This window comes from Nycticebus coucang, chromosome 20 (assembly GCF_027406575.1).
Source record: "Nycticebus coucang isolate mNycCou1 chromosome 20, mNycCou1.pri, whole genome shotgun sequence".
NCBI lineage: Eukaryota > Metazoa > Chordata > Mammalia > Primates > Lorisidae > Nycticebus > Nycticebus coucang.
In genome coordinates this window covers 18620582-18638817 of record NC_069799.1, presented here as the reverse complement: position 1 = coordinate 18638817, position 18236 = coordinate 18620582, and the positions used below count along the sequence as shown (strand labels likewise).

The following is an 18236-nucleotide window of genomic DNA, read 5'->3' as shown; positions in this document are numbered from 1 at the left end:
TTTTCAGGAAAGCAAAGAAAAAGAATCAGTATTACTGAATAATTTTAATTCAAAATGTTATTGCTTTGTTCTAATGGATAAACTTCACAGAGACACTCCCTTGAGGTGGTTTAATTTCTCTAATTTGATAATTAAATGGCTTCAGGATGAGCCTTTTTTTTAAATTTAAATATGACCATGTGAAAAGTGTAGAGACTGAGAAAGATTTAATTTTTCTGTGACAAAATACCAAAAAAAGGGGAGGGGGACTGGGAAGTAGCTTTGTTTTCTTGGCAGCATCCCGGAGCTGGGATTGCTGCCAGTTAGGGAGCTGGGATTGCTGCCAGTTAGACCTCTGCCGTGGGTATGGGGTATGCCAGGGGACTTGTTAGAGTGCCACAATGTAACAATGAAAAAGTTATAACTAAATAGAGGAAATTACAAGTACTTGGCATCCCAGGAGGATAAGAACTTGTTAAAATATCCCTTGGGTTTCTAACTTACCTTCCTTGGCATTCTGTATAGTAATGAAGCCCCAGGGGCATTAAACTCTGCAACAGTAATAAACAGATACTTGTACAAAAAGTTTTAGGTTTCTCCTGGAACTAGATAAAATTCTCATAATGCACTGGCCATTTGTTCACTATTTAACACAGTGTTTTTGTTTGGGTATGTATTGAGTGGAAAGGCAATAGCGTACTCATTAATTTGAGGCAGAAAAGGGAAATGAGCTTTCCTTGGGAGTTTTGGTCTCATTTAATGCCTATATTTATGTTCCATGAAGCTTATCTGCATATGATTATTGACCATGGAAATAAATTAATCATTCCAAGGATAGGTTTATTTCCTGACATGACTATAGATTCAGTATTTATAAGATATAACTACAGATTCATAATTTAGCTTTCCTTTAATACTGTGACTATATCACAGTTATTTATAGTGGAATTGTCACTGTACTCAAAATATAATTGAGTGTTTTATTTGGTGTGGAGAGATACACTCTCTTACTTCACAAGGTGCTATTTGACTGTTTAAAAGTTTGCACATAAGTTGTACTTACAAAGCAAAAAATAGGGGCTAGAATCTTAAGAAAAAGATTAAATAAAAGTTATCTGTGGGCAGTGCCTGTGGGTCAAAGGAGTAGGGCGCCAGCCCCATATGCCAGAGGTGGTAGGTTCAAACCCAGCCCTGGCAAAAGAAAAAAAAAACTTCCCCCCCAAATTTATCAGTTTGTTAAAATATTAAGTCAGTGAAAACCATGAAAGTCCTACGATAGATTGAATTGAGTATTTTTAATCAATCAAAGTGTTTCTATTTCAGTTTTAGTCCTCACCTAAGGAAGAGTGTTGATAAAGTGGAGAACTTCTAGAGCGCAGTTCTCAACCTGTGGGTCACAACCCCTTTGTAACAATGAAAATACATCCTGCATATTATACATTTACATTATTATTCATGACAGTAGCAAAATCACAGTTATGAAGTAGCAACAAAAATAATTTTATAGTTGGGGGTCACCACAACTTGAGGAACTGTATTAAAGGGGTGTGGTATTAAGAAGGTTGAGAACCACTGTTCTAGGGTAAGACAAGCTTCATTTGTTATCTTTCTTTAACTTCAATGAATAAGCTATTGCCCAGAATTACTTTTAACATTTTCTACTTAATGTTCCACCACAACTTAAGCATATCTTTTGGATAGAAATATGCCTTGGGCCTCTCACAATCTTCCCACATCATTTTTTTCCCCTGTGCCAATTTATTTATTTATGTATTTTTTATTATTGCAGTTTAATGTGAGGCTACAAACAACTAGGTTACAATATTTGCATTTGATAGGTAGAATCCCTCTTGTAGTTGTGTCCCACACCCAATAGGTGTGCCATATACCTTTGCATTGTGCCCTGTAAGTGGGAGTATGCAAATATCCTTCCTTCCTCCCTTCTCTTCCTTCCCCCATCCTTCCTTCCCCCTTACCTCTACTTGAATTGAGTTTTTCTCTTATGTGGGCATGTATTAGATTCTGTACGGGCTTCATATTAGTATTGAGTACATTGGATATTTGCATTTCCATTCTTGTGATACTTTAATAAGAACAATGTGTATCAATTCCATCTAGGTTAATACAAAAGATGTAAAGTCTTTATCTTTTTTATGACTGAATACAAATTCCATGGTACACATATGCCATATTTTTTTATTAAATCATAAAGAGATAGATTATATATACATTAATGCATGTATGGGGTACAATGTGCTGATTTCATATACAATTTGGAATGCTTACATCGTACTGGTTAATATCTCCCTCACCTCATTTACTTAATTATTGTGTTATGACATTTATATTCTATAGTAAATAGATCTGAGATGTACCATTGTAATATGCATCATAGGTGTGATCCCTCCATTCACCCTCCCTCCATCTGACCTCCTCTTTTATCATTTTCCCTCCCATCCCCCTCTACTTCATCCTGGGCTGTAGTTGTGATCTATTCTTCATATAAAAGTGTGAGTGATTGTAAAATTGGTTTTATAATAGTACTGAGTACATTGGATACTTTATCCTCCATTCTTAAGATACTTCACGTTCCAGCTCCATCCATATATACATAAAAGTGGTAAAGTATCCGTCTTTTTTAAGGTTGCATAATATTCCATGGTATACATATACTACCATTTATTCATCCATTCAGGGGTTGATGGGCACTTGGGCTTCTTCCATGACTTGACTATTATGAATTGAGCTGCAATGAACAATCTGGTGCAAATATCTTAGTTATAAAGTGATTTTTGTTCTTTTATATATACACCTAGTAGAGGAATTGCAGGATCAAATGGAAGGTCTACTTTTATCCCTGAGTATTCCCCATGCTTCTTTCCAAAAAGGTTGTATTAGCTTGCATTCCCACTAGCTGTGCAGAAGTGTTCTCTTTTCTCCGCATCCACATCAACATCTATAGTTTGGGGATTTTGTTATGTGAACCACTCTTGCTGGAGTTAGATGATATCTCAAAGTGGTTTTGATTTGCATTTCTCTGATGATTGAGGATGATGAGCATTTTTTCATGTATCTGTAGGCCATGGGTCTATGTTATTTAGAAAAGCTTCTGTTCAAGTCCCTTGCCCACAATGAAATGTGTTTACTTGTTCTTTTCTTATTAATAAGTTTGAGTTCTCTGTGGATTCTGGTTATCAAAACTTTGTCAGAAACATAACCTAAAAATATCCTCTCCCATTCTAAGGCCTGTCTACTTGCTTTACTTACTGTGTTCTTGGCTGTGCAGAAGCTTTTTAGTTTGATCAGATCCCAGTAATGTATTTTTGGTGTTGCTTCGATTGCCCCAAGGGGTCCTCCTCATGAAATATTCTAATATTGGCCTAAATATTCAGGCCAATTTCTTCAAGTGTTTCCCCTCCATTCTCTCAAAAAATCTTTATAGTTTAATGTCTTAAGGTTCTGTTATCCAGTAAGAGTCGATTTTTGTTAATGGTGAAATGTGTGGGTTCAATTTCAGTCTTCTACAAGTCACCAGCCAGTTCTCCCAGAACTATTTATTAAATAGGGAATCTTTCCCCCAATTTTTATTTATAACAGGCTTATCAAAGATCAAGTGACAATAAGTATCTGGGTTCATCACTTGGTTTTCAATTCTGTTCCATATATCTGCCTCTCTATTTTCATGTCAGTACCATGCTGTTTTGATCACTATAGATTTATAATATAGATTGAAGTCTTGTAGCGTGATTCTTCCTGATTTGTTTTTATTTCCAAGTAATGGCTTGGCTATTTGAGTTTTTTTTTTATGGTTCCATATAAAATGAAGAACTATTTTTTCCAGACCTTTAAAGTATGACAGTGGTGCTTTGATAGGGATTGCATTAAATTTGTATATTTCTTTGGGAAATATGGACATTGTAACAATGTTGATTCTTCTCAGTCATGAGCATAGTATGTTTTTCCATTTATTAACATCTTCAGCTATTTCTTTTCTCAGAGTTTCATAATTATCTTCATAGAGATCTTTCATGTCCTTTATTAGGTAAATTCCCAAATATTTCATCTTCTTTGACACTATGGTAAAAGGAATAGAGTTCTTGATTGTTTTTTCAGCTTGACTATTATTAGGTTAAATAAAAGATACTGATTTGTAAGTATTGATTTTGTATCCTGAGACGCTACTGTATTCCTTGATTACTTTTATGAGTTTTGTAGTTGAGTCCCTGGGCTTTTCCAGGTATAAAATCGTATCATCTGCAAACAGTGAAAGTTTGATCTCCTTTAACCCTATTTGGATACCCTTGATCACCTTCTCTTGCCTGATTGCGGTGGCTAAGAATTCTATTACAATGATAAAAAGCAGTGGAGACAATGGGCAACCTTCTCTGGTTCCTGATCTGAGTGGAAATGTTTTCAGTTTTACTCCATTCGATATGATATTGGCTGTGGGTTTGCTGTAGGTGGCCTCTATCAGTTTAAGAAAAGTCTCTTCTATACCTCTTTCTTAAGTGTTCTAATCATGAAAGGATGCTGGATATTGTCAAAAGCTTTTTCTGCATCTATTGTGAGAATCATATGGTCTTTGTTTTTTATTTTATTTATGTGATATATTATATTTATAGATTTACGTATATTGAACCAACCTTGAGACCCCGGGATAAAACTTACTTTGTCATGGTGTATGATTCATTTGATGTGTTGCTGGATTCTGTTTGCTAGAATCTTATTGAATATTTTTGCATCTATATTCATTAAGGATATTGGTCTATAATTTTCTTGTTGGGTCTTTTCCTGCTTTAGGCATCGGGGTGATATTTACTTCATAGAATGTGTTGGGGAGTATGCCTTCTTTTTCTATGTTTTGGAAAAGGCTAAGCAATACAGGTACTAGTTCCTGTTTAAAGGTTTGGTAGAATTCTGATGTGAAATCATCTGGTCCTGGACTCCTCTTTTTTGGAAGATTTTATATAGTTGCTGCTATTTCAGTACTTGATGTAGGTCTGTTCGGCATTTCCAATTCTTTCTGGCTACATCTAGAAAGGCAGCATGTTTCCAAGTACGGGTCAATTTCTTTCAGATTTTCATATTTCTGAGAATAGAGTTTTTGTAGTATTCATTGAGGATTCTTTGAATTTCTGAGGTGTCTGTTGCTATTTCACCTTTATCATTTCTGATTGATAATATTACAGATTTTAATTTTCTATTTTTGGTTAGATTGGCCAAAGGTTTATCAATTTTGTTGAATTTTTCAAAAAAACCAATTTTGATTCATTGATCTTTAGAATAATTCTTTTGTTTTCAATTTCATTTAATTCTGCTCTAATTTTAGTTGTATGTTTTTTTCTATTGAGTTTGAGGTTGGAATGTTCTTCCTTTTCCAGTTGCTTGAGATATCCCATTAAGTTACTGACTTCCTCTCTTTCTGTTCTTTTGAGGAAGGCTTGCAACACTATACATTTCCCTCTTAGGACTGCCTTTGCAGTATCCCGTAGGTTCTGATAATTTATGTCTTCATTATTGTTTTGTTTCAAAAATTTGGCAATTTTCTTCTTACTCTCATCTATGACCCAGCTATCATTCAGCATAAGGCTATTTAGTTTCCATGTCTTTGTATGAGTATGCAAATTCCTGTTATTGGTGACTTTAATTTTTATTCCATGATGATTTGAGAAAATACAAGGAATAATTTCTATACTTTTAAATTTGCTGAGGTTAGACTCGTGACCTAAGATGTGATCAATTTTGGAGGATGTTCTATGGGCTGATGAGAAGAACATGTATTCAGTTTTGTTAAGATGAAATGTTCTGTAGATATCCATTAAATGCAATTGTTGTATGGTGAAGTTTAAGTCCAACATTTCCTTGCTTAGTTTCTTATTGGAGGATCTATCCAACACTAATTATTTTGGTGCTATAAGATATTAGATTGCTCATGTCTGTTAGGGTCTCCCTTATAAGTTGAGCAGCATTCTGTTTGGGCACATAAATGTTAATAATTAAAATCTCATCATGCTAAGTGTTTGCCTTAACAAATATGAAGTCACTATTCTTGTCTTTCCTTACTTCTATTGGTTTAAAGGCTAATGTATCTGCAAATAAAATTGCAACCCCTACATGTTTTTGATTTTCATTTGCCTGGATTACAGATATCCATCCCTTCACACTGAGTCTATATTTAACTTTAAGGTAATATGAGATTCTTGTATACAACACATATATGGCCTGAGTTTTTGCATCCAGTCTGCCTACCTGTGTCTCTGAAGAGGACAGTTTAAGCCATTCACATTAATTGAGAGTGTTGATAAGCCTGGTAGTGTTTTGGGTGTCAAGTTTTTCAAAAGTCCAGTGGACATTTTTAATCCTTTTGCCACTGTGGAAGTTGGGTTTTGATCAAGAATTTCTGAGTGAGTTTACTTTGGTGGTAGAGCCCTGTGCTGGTTATTGTGCGGGATGGATCTGAGAATATTCTGAAAAGCTGGTTTAGTTATGGCAAATTTCTTCAACTTGTGTATATCATTAACGTTTTTAACTTCTCTGTCGTATGTGAAACTCAATTTAGCTGGATACAGGATCCTGGGCTGAAAGTTGTTTTGTTCTAGGTGATTGAAGGTTGATGACCATCCTCTCTGGCTTGAAAAGTTTCAGCAGAGTGATCTGCAGTCATACTCTTATTCTTCCCTTTGCAGTTTATGCTTTTCTTATGTCTGGCTGTTTGTAGGATTTTCTCCTTCATATTAACTTTGGCAGAGTTAATTACAATGTGCCTAGGAGATACTTTATTTGAATTGAGTCATGCTGGAGTTTGTCTACTGTCTGAATTTCTGTTTCTCTTACCATGCTTAGGAAGTTCTCTACTTCTCTTGGAGTAGAGTATTTGTGCCTTTCAGAACTTCCTCTTCTCCTTCAGGGATTCCTATAAGATGAATGTTCACTGTTTTGGAATGGTCCCACAATTCTCTCAGGGAATGATCAGTGTTTGCTCTTCAGTTCTCTTCCTCTTTGAGGGTTTTGGAGTGTTCAAAAGCTTTGTCTTCCATGTCAGAAATCCTTTCTTCTGCCTGCTCCATTCTATTATTGAGGGATTCTACCATATTTCTGAGATCTTTGAGAACTTCAAATTCTTGCCTCAATGTGTCAAAATCTTTGGTGAATTTGTCTTTGAATTCATTGAATTCTTGAGACAACTTTTGAATTACTCCTTGAATTTCTGATTCCAACTTTAGGTCCATTCTGTTAATCTTATTTGCAATCCAAATTCTGAGTTCGATTTCTGACATTTCAGCCATTTGCTTATGAATGGGATCTTCTTTTGTGTCTCCTTTGTCATTCCTTGGGGGAGTTGATTTACTCTTATTATTCATGTTCTTAGAGTTTTTCTGCTGATTCCACCCCATGATTATTTCTCAATGTTTGGCTAGAGAAGCAGGTAAGGTGGAATCGAATTGAGGGCTCCTGGAGTTGTAATTAACCAGCCCTTTACCTAAGAACTGAGACTGGTGATTTAATCTTTTCCCCTAGAGCTTTACAAAGGTCCTATTCAGTACTATAGCTAGAAACTCTGGGCACCTGCTTGGTGTGATGGAGCTAGATGGCTCTATTTGGAATTCAGCTACTTTCTGTCCAATCCTAGTGAATCAGTGGCTTTGGGCTGAAATTTCAGCTGTCGAGTATATAAGCAACTAAGACACCCCACCCTTCATAGGCAACAACTCAAAGAGGGGAATCCCACACCCCCACAACAACACAACCAGGGTCCAACCGGGTGGGTCCCTGAATGGGTCCCTGGGTGATCAGCCTGGGTCAAGAGTTCCAAACCAATTTTTCTGGTCAACACAAACACACATCAAGTGGGAGAGTTCTAAAGGTCTCCAGCAACTAGACAGCGGAGATCCACGGCAGCTCAAGTGTAATTAAATCCCATGCTATGTGGAGTCAGAAAAGCCCACCCAGCAAAATAGTCCAGAAGGGCTAATGCCTCCTTCCCTACCTTGCACCTTCATCACACCCAGGCACTTTTAGCTCCATGGGGCTGTGGCCCAGTTCCCTCCAATGAGAAAATGCACCAGGGATTTGGGCCTGCCAGAGTCAGAGGGAAGTCAATGGCTCATCAGCCAGGCAACCACACTCTGCCAACACCTGGCCAGGGGAGCTGAAGTCTGATTGCCTCGGGCATTCAATGGAAACTTGGTAGTGTTCCACCTGAGCTTGTTGCAAACTAGAGGTTAACAAAGCAGCAAATGTTTTTCTCTGCCCCAGCCACTCTGTTCCTCTGGTTATCCTTGCAGTGTGAGGTCTAGCTCCATCTGGTAGTCTGCAAAACTGGGGAGGTGTCTCCCCTGTGGGATCACTCTATTAATGCTGATGCTGAGTGGGAGGTGTTTTCACTCGGGATTCTGAGTGTCCCGTCATGTGGAGACTCAAGCCTTCATCCACTGGTGAGTTGCACTTTTCAGAGTCAGGCCAGACACCTTCCCCACTGTGCCTTTCTGCATTGTTACTGGATTCACAGTTACAATGTAGCTGCGCTGCCACAGTCAATGCAATGCCTAGTCCTGACAAAGAACTGCAGACATTCTGGTCTCTGCAGGGGTTGGGCTTCTAGACCACTAGGTAAGGGAGGAAGAGTGGACTGGAATTTCAAATTGGCAGGGAAAATATTTGTTCAACCTTCCTGCCAGACAAGAGAATGTTCAGACTCACAGCAGGGACTCTCTGGGGAAGATTCCCAGGTTCCAGTAACTCACTCCCATGGGGTGAGATAACCTCAGTTTACTGCTTCCTAGTACAAATCCCACAGCAAGCAAGCAACTCTCTTGGGGGCAGGGATGGAAAGGCATCCTCTTTGGTATAGGTTCTGTACCTGAAATTGGTTTCCTTAGAGTCACACCTTGCCTCAGCAGAGAAGACATGCAATTATCAATCTCTTCTCTCAGCTAAGCTCCCACCCCTCAGCTTTGTTGGGTTCTTTCTGGCCATTATTTCTACCTCTGGATGGGAGCTTCTGTTGTCCGCTTCCTACCTGGGATCTTTCCTGTTTGAGTATCTCTCCCTCTGCGTAACCATGGTGGTGCCGCTGCAGACAGCACCTCACTCTGGTCGCCAAATCCCTCTTGGGAGACCACATTTCACCAATCTTTCCACACAATACCTAGTTTCTCCATGAACTGGGAATTGTAATCCTCTGGGGTGGAGGGGGCTGGTTGCAACTACAGCCATGGTGCAGAAACTTTCCTGGCAGTTCTGCGGCTCCAGATTACACTCCAAGTCCAGTAATCCACCACCTTGTGAACACCCCAAACTGCCACTCCACAGCAACACTCCAGGCCAGAAATGATCTAGCCCACTCACTCTTACCTGTTGTTATGGGAGAGTTGAGCTAAACTTCTTTCCCATCTGCCATCATGCTCCACCTCTCACCATATTTTGTTAATCCATTCCTGGGTTGATGAACATTTAGGTTGTTTCCACATCTTAGCAACTGTAAATACAGCTGCGATGAGCAATCTAGTATAAATTTCTTTATGATAAAACAATTTTTTTTCACATGAAACCTCTTAAAAATATGGAACGCTTCACAAATTTGCGTGTCATCCTTGTGCAGGGGCCATGCTACTCTTCTATGTATTATTCCAATTTTAGTATATGTGCTGCGGAAGTGAGCACGATAAAATATTTTTTTTTCTTCTGGGTAGATGGCTAGTAATGGGATTGTGAGATCAAATGAGAGTTCTAATTTGAGTTCTTTGAGGATTCTCCATACTTCTTCCAAAGAGTTTGTATTAGTATGCAGTCTCAGAAACAGTATAAAAGTGTTCCCCTCTCTCCACATCTGTGCTAGCATCTGCAACTTTGGGACTTTGTGATGTGGACTATTCTCATTGGAGTTGGGTGATATCTCAGGGTGGTTTTGATTTGCCTTTTTCTGATGATTAGGGATGATGAGCAGTTTTTCATATGTCTGTAAGCCATTTGTCTGTCTTCGTCAGAGAAGGTTCTGTTCATATCTCTTGCCCAGTGATAGATGGGATTGTTTGTTCTTTTTTGTTGATTAATTTGAGTTCTCTGTAAATTCCATATATCAACTCTGTCAGATTTGTAACATGCAAACTACTTTTCCCATTTTGAGGTCATCTATTTGCTTTAATTGTTATGTCCTTAGCTGTGCAAAAGTTTTTCAGTTTCAGTGTAAAAGTGTTCCTTTCTCTCAATATCCATGCCAGAAAGTATCTGCAGCTTTTAGACTTTGTGATATGGGCCATTCTCACTGGGGTTAGGTGATATTTCAGGGTAGTTTTCATTTTCATTTCTCTGATGATTAGGGACGATGAATATTTTTTCATATGTTTGTTAGCCTTTCATCTGTTTTCTTTAGAGAGGGTTTACACTGATGGTGGGACTGCAAACTAATACCACCTTTTTGGAAGGAAGTATGGAGAATTTTCAAGGAACTCAAACTAGATCTTCCATTTCATCCTGCAGTCCCATTACTGTGCATCTACCCAGAAGAATAAAGTTCTTTTACCATAATGACACTTGCACTAGACTGTTTATTGCAGCTCAATTTACAATTGCAAAAATGTGGAAACAGCCGAAATGCCCACCAACCTAGGAATGGATTATCAAGCTGTGGTATATGTGTACAATAGAATACTATTCAGCCATTTAAAAGATGGAAACATTATATCTTTTGTATTAACCTGGATGGAAGTGGAACACATTATTCTCAGTAAAGCATCACAAGAATGGGAAAACAAGAATCCTATGTACTCAATTTTGATATGAGGACAATTAATAACCTAGTACATAGTGGGGGGGAAGAAGAAGGGGAGAGCAAAAAGAGGGAAGTAGGGAGGTGTGTGGGGGTCATGGTGTGTAACACAGTGGGTTGGGACACAATTATAAGAGGGACTTGACACAACAAATGCAATCAATGTAACCTCATTCTTTGCACCCTCAATGAATCCCCAACAATAAAAAAAAAATAGTTTTTAAGTTTCATTAAGTCCCATTTTTTAATTTTTGTTGTTGTTGCAAATGCCACTGAAGTCTTCATAAAATCTTTCCCAGGCTAAAATCCTTAAGAGTTTTTCCCATACATTCTTCAGGGATTTTTATTGTTTTGTATCTCAGATTTCAATCTTTTATCCATCTTGAGTCAATTTTTGTAAGGGGTAAAAGGTGCAGGTTCAGTTTCAATCTTTAACATATGGTTATCCAGTTCTCCCAGTTTATTGAATAGTGATTCTTTTCCCCAGTGTATGCTTTTGTTTGAATTATCAAAACTAAGACAGCTATAGTATAAGAGACTGATTTCATCTCTTGGTTTTCTATTCAATTCCATATGTCTATGTCTCTATTTTTTGCACCAATGCTATACTGTTTTGAACCCTGTGGACTTGGCTATATGTTTTTTTTTTTCTAGTTCCATACAAAATGAAGAACTATTTTTATTAGTTCTTCAAAGTATGATGATGGTATTTTAGTGGGGATTGCATTGAAACTGTAGATTTCTTTGGGTGATATAAACATTTTAACAATATTGATTCTTCCCAGTCACCACCTTGTTATGTACTTCCATTTGTTTGTATCTTCTGTTTATTTCTTTTCTTAGGGTTTAATAATTCTCTTTGTAGAGGTCTTTCACCTTTTAGGTATATTTCTAGTTATTTCATTTTCTTTGAAGCTACTGTGAAGGGAATTGGATCTTTGATTAGCTTCTCAACTTGGCTGTTATTGGCATATATAAGGGCTACTGATTTGTTGACATTAATTTTATATCCTGAGATTACTGTATTTGTTGATCACTTCCAGGAATGTAGTGGTTGACTCTCTGAAGTTCTCAAAGTAATAAAGTCATACCATCTGCGAGATTTTGACCTCCTCTGACCCCATTTGAATGCCCTTTATATCCTTCTCTTGCCTGATTACATCAGTTATTAATTCCAGAATGATGTTGAATAATAGTGGTGATAGAGGACATCGTTGTCTTGTTCCAGTTCTAAGTGGAAAAGCTTTCACTTTTACTCCATTCAGTATTATATTAGCTGTGAGTTTGTAGTAAATTGTAGTAAATGGCCTCAGTTTAAGAAATGTGCCACCTATGCTTATATTCTTTTTTTTTTTTTAGACAGAGTCTCACTTTGTCATGCTCGATAGAGTACCATGGTGTCATAACTCACAGCAACCTCAAAGTCTTACACTCAAGAGATTCTCTTACCTAAGCCTCCCAAGTAGGTGGGTCTAAATATGCCTGCCATGATGCCTGAGTATTTTTAGAGACAAGGTCTCACTTTGGCTCAGGCTGGTCTATGAGCTCAGGCAGTCCACCTGCCTCAGCCTCCCAGAGTGGTAGGATTACTGGCATGACCCACCGTGCCCGGTGTTCTTGTTAGAAGAGGATGCTGAATTTTTTCAAATGTTTTTTCTGCATTTTGACCTCTACTGAGAGGTCCATATGGCCTATCTTTTTGCTTCTATTAATATGGTGAATTACATTTATGGCTTTGGGTATGTTAAATTAGCCTTGCCTCCTTGATCGTGATATATAACTTTTTTAAATATGTAACTGTTATCTCTTAGATTAAATTTTATTGAGTATTTTTGCATCAATATTCATTAGCAAAATTGGTCTGTAGTTCTTCTTTTTAGTTGGACCCTTTCCTGGTTTTAGAATTCCACTGATGTTTATTTCATAGAACGTGTTGGGAATGTTCTTACTTCTCAATGTTTTGGAATAGTTTCTGCAGTAAAGGTACAAACTTTTCTTTGAAGGTTTTATAGAATTCTCATGTGAAGCCATCTAGTCCAGGGCTTTTTTTCTTATTATTATTGTTGGAAGATTTTTTTATTGTTTTTTCAATCTCGGTGCTTAATATTGATCTGTTCAAGATATCTACTTTTTCCTGATTAAGTCTAGGGAGATGGTGTGATTCTAGGTATTGGTCCATTTCCTCCACATTGTCAAATTTCTGGGCATAGAGTTTCCTTTTGTAGTAAGAGGTAATTTCTTGCATCCCCATAGAATTTTTTGTTATTTCCTCTTTTTTGTTTCTGATTGAGGCTATAAAATGAGGTTATTAACTTTTTCTAGTTAATCCGGCCAAAGGTGTATTGATAATCGGGCCAAAGGTGTATTGACTTTATTTTTTCAGAGAACCAAGTTTTTGTTTCATTAATTTTCTGAATGATTCTTTTGTTGTAAATTTCATTTTTATCTGATTTAATTTTGGTTATTTCTTATGCTAGGTTTGGGACTGGATTGCTCTTTCTTTTCTATTTTCTTAAGATGGGTCATCACATTGTTGATGTGTTCTTTTTCTGTTTTTAAGATGTTGGCATGTAATGCAATAAATTATCTTCTTAGGACTGTTTTTGTAGTATCCCTTCCATTTTGGTAGCTTGTAGCTTCATTTTTGTTATTTCCAAGGAACTTTAGCATTTTCTCCTTTATCTCTTCCTTGACCCAACTGTTATTCAGCATAAGGTTGTTTAATATCCATGCCTTTGTGTGGGGATGAAAATTTTTGTTGGAGTTGAATTCTACCTATATTGCCTAATGATCTAAAAAAATTACAAAATATAATTTTATTTTTGAAAAATTTTGTTGAGGTTTGATTTGTGTCCAAGGCTATGATCTATTTTGGAGCATGTTCCACAGGCTGATGAGAAGAACATGTATGTTCTTAGCTTTGGGATGGTGTGTTCTGTATATGTATATTAAGTCCATTTGTCCTATGGTTGCATTTACATTCCTTGTATCTCTGTTTCTGTTTAGATCATTTGTCCAATTTAACCAGAGGGGTCTTAAAGTTCCCAGCTATTATGGTGGGATATCATATTGCTTAGACTAATCAATTTCTATTTCATAAATCTGGGAGCCATTTAAGTTTGGTGCATAGATATTTAGATTTGAAATATTCTCTTCATGTATGTTCCCTTGACCAATATGAAGGGAATGTCTTCTTTCTTAACTTTAGTTTCTTTAAATTCACATGTATCTGAAAATCAGATTGTGAACCCTACTTTCTTCTGTTTTTCATTTGCCTACAATATTATTTTTCAACCCTTTACCCTGAATCTTTTTTGTCTTTCAAGGTTAGGTGTGTTTTCCTTGGGACAGCATATGGATAGCTTGTGCCTTTTTAGCCAGTCAGCCAACCTGTGTCTCTTCATTGGGGAATTCAAGACATTAACATTTATTGAAAGAATTGATAAGTATGATGGAGTTCTATTCATCTTTTCATCTTATTTTGTGAAGTACCTGGGAATATACTTAAGAAATGATGGGAAGTATCTCCACAGAGAGAACTTTGAAACACTAAGAAAAAAACAGTAGAAGATGTTAACAAATGGAAGAACATGCCATGCTCATGGGTGGTAAGAATCAATCAACACTGTTAAAATGTTTATGTTACCCAAAGCAATCTAAAGCTTTAATGTACTTCCATTAAAACACCACCATCAGACTTTGAAGAGGTTGAAAAAATAGTTCATCAATTTGTATGGAACCATTAAAAATCCCAAATAGGCAATACTATTCTAAGAAATCAAAACAACTCTGGAGGCATCATGTTACCAGACTTCAGTGTATATAAGTTTGTAGTGATTAAATCATCATGGTATTGGCATAAAAATAGAGATACAAATATGTGGAACAGAATTGAGAATAACTCCTGCCCCTCCTTCCTATTTCCTTTCTCCACTCCCTCTCTTCCTCCTCACCACAACTTGAATCATATAATTTTTCTCTTGTGTGGGTATATATTAGTTTTTCTACTGGCTTCGTATTAGTATCAAATACATTGCACAGTTGCTTTTCCATTCTTGTGATATTTAACTAAAGAGAATGTTCTCCAACTCTATACAGGTTAATACAAAAGATGTGAAGTCTTCATTTTTATGGCTGAATAGTATTCCATGGTATACAGTTTCCACTCATATGTTGATGGGCACTTGGGTTGCTTCCATATCTTAGCAGTTGTGACTACAACTACATTTGAGTGCAAATGTCCCTGTGGTAAAATGATTATTATTTTTTCTTCTGCCTAGATACTGAGTAATGGGATTGCAGGATCAAATGGAAGATCCCTTTAAGCTCTTTGAGGAATCTCCATGCTACTTTATATAGAGATTATATTAGTTTGCAGTTCCACCACCAGTGTAAAAGTTTTCCCTCCTTTCCGCATCCACACCAGCATCTGCGCCTTTGGGATTTTGTGATGTGGGCTATTCTCACTATATTTCAGAGTGTTTTTTTGCATTTCTCTGATGATTAGGGACATGGAACATTTTTTTTTTTATATGTTGATTGGCCATTTGTCTGTCTTCAGAGAAGTTTGTGTTCAAGCCTCTTGGCCACTTTTAAGTGGTATTGTTTGCTCTTTTTTATTAATTTGAGTACTCTGTAGATTCTAATTATCAGCCCTTAGATTCATACCATGTGAATATCTTTTCAGAGCACTTTGGCAATTGAGCAACCTTGAAAATAAATAAATGGGACATGATTAAGCTAAAAGGGTTCTGCACAGAAAAGGGTACAATAAGTAAAGCAAACAGATATGATCCATATTTTAGTTGTTTCATATGTGTTTATAAATAATCTCTATGCTCTTTCCATGAGAGTATATTTATTACATTACTTATGTGTGCATTTTCTGGTTTAACAAAGTATTTAAATCTTTTATATTTTTGCAACTGGTATGTTGTTGGTTTAGGCTATTTTGTTAGCTTTATATGATTTATTGATCTTTTGATCTCATTTATTGCACTGAATAATGCCTTTGCATTAGAGATTTTTAATTTTTTTATTAAACCATAACTGTATACATTAATGCATTTGTGTGGTACAATGTGCTGATTTTATATACAATTTAGAATGCTTACATCAAACTGGTTAACATAGCCTTCACCTCACTTAATTATTGTGTTAAGACATTTATACTGTACTTTTAATAGATTTGACATGTACCCTCGCAATATACACCATAAGTGAAGTCCTTCCAAATTACTCTTCCTGCACCTACTCTCTCATTTTCCCTCTCGTTCCTCTTCTCTTTTTCATCCTGGACTATAGTTGTGTTATATCTTTCATATGAAAGTGTGGGTGATTATATATTGGTTTCATAATAGTACTGAGTACATTGATTGGATAATTTTTCTTTCATTCTTGAGATATTTTACTAAGAAGAATATATGCTAGTTCCAGACATGTAAACATAAAAGAGGTAAAGTCTCCATCCTTTTTTAGGCTGCATAATATTCCAAGGGATACATATACCACAATTTGTTAATCCATTCATGGGTTGATGGGCATTTGGGCTGCTTCTATGACTTGGCAATTATGAATTAGGCTACAATAAACATTCTGGTTTAAATATCTTTGTTGTAAAGTGATTTTGGTGTTCTGGATATACACCTAGTAGAGGAACTGCAGAATTGAACATCAGTTCTACTGTTAGTTTCCTAAGTGTTCTCCAAACTTCTTTCCAAAAGGAATGTATTATTTTGCACTCCCAGAAGTGTAGAAGTGTTCCATTTTCTCCACATCCATGCTAACATCTGTAGTTTGGGGATTTTGTTATGTGGGCTACTCTTACTAGAGTTAGTTTATATCTCAAAGTGGTTTTGATTTGCATTTCTCTGATGATTAAAGATGATGAGCATTTTTTCATTTGTCTGTAGACCTTGGGCCTTTCTTCTTCCAAGAAGTTTCTGTTCAAGTCCCTTGCTCAGGGTTCAGTGAGTAGGGTGCTGGCCCCATATACTGAGGGTGGTGGGTTCAAACCCGGCTCCAGCCAAACTGCAACAAAAAAATAGCTGGGCATTGTGGTGGGCACCTATGGTCCCAGCTACTTGAAAAGCTGAGGCAAGAGAATCACCTAACCTCAAGAGCTGAAGGTTGCTGTGAGCTGTGACACCATGGCATTCTACTGAGGGTGACAAAGTGAGACTCTGTCTCGACAAAAAACAAACAAACAACAACAACAAAAAATGTCTCTTGTTCACAGTGAAATGGGATCACTTGTTATTTTCTTATTAATAAGTTTGAGTTCTCTGTGGATATCCCAGGGTCTCAAGGTTGTTTCAACATAAATTTATAAATGTAATATATCACCTAAGCAAATAAAAACAAAGATCATATGATTCTTTCAATTGATGGAGAAAAAGCTTTTGATAATATCATGGTCAGAACACTTAAGAAAATAGGTATAGAAGGGACATTTCTTAAACTGATAGAGGCCATCTACAGAAAACCCACAGCCAATAGCATATTGAATGGAGTAAAATTGAAAACATTTCCACTCAGATCAGGAACCAAGCAAGGATGCCCATTGTCTCCACTGCTTTTTAACATTGTAATGGAAGTCTTAGCCATCGCAATCAGGCAAAAGAAAGTGATCAAGGATATCCAAACATGGTTAGAGGAGACCAAACTCTCACTCTTCGCAGATGATATGATTAGATTCCTGGAAAACCCCAGGGACTCAACTACAAAGCTCTTAGAAGTGATCAAGGAATACAGCAGCATCCCAACGTACAAAATCAATACTCACAAATCTGTAACTCTTATATATACCAATAGTCAAGCTAAAAAAAACAGCCAAGGACTCCATTCCCTTTACAGTTGTGCCAAAGAAGATGAAATATTTGGGAATTTACCTAATAAAGGACATGAAAGATCTCCATAAAGAAAACTATGAAACTCTGAGAAAAGAAATAGCTGAAGATGTTAACAAATGGAAAAACATACCATGCTCATGGCTGGGAAGAATCAACATTGTTAAAATGTCCACATTACCCAAAGCAATATACAACTTAAATGCTATCCCTATCAAAGCACTACTGTCATACTTTAAAGCTCTGGAAAAAATAGTATTTCATTTTATATGGAATCTGAAAAAAACCTCAAAAATCCAAGACATTACTCAGAAACAAATCAGGAGGACTTTACAGTGTGAGACTTTGGGCTATAGTGTAAATGTATAGTGATTGAAACAGCATGGTACTGGCAAAAAAAAATAGAGAGGTAGATGTATGGAACAGAATAGAGAACCAAGAGATGAACCCAGCTACTTATCATAATTTGATCTTTGATAAGCCTATCAAAAACATATATTGAGGGAAAGATTCCCTATTTAACAAATAGTCCTGGGTGAATTGGCTGGCAACTTGTAGAAGACTGAAACTGGACCCACACCTTTCATAATTGACAAAAATCTACTGTCACTAGATAAAAGATTTAAACTTAAGACATGAAA

General features: G+C 36.6%; 1 non-coding gene across 1 annotated transcript; it reads right to left on the bottom strand.

Moving 5' to 3' along the window:
* Positions 1–9535: 9535 nt before the first annotated feature.
* On the bottom strand, positions 9536–9642 carry LOC128573151 (U6 spliceosomal RNA). The gene has a single exon (XR_008376321.1). It is a non-coding gene; the product is annotated as a U6 spliceosomal RNA (small nuclear RNA).
* Between the last annotated feature and the right edge of the window lie 8594 nt (positions 9643–18236).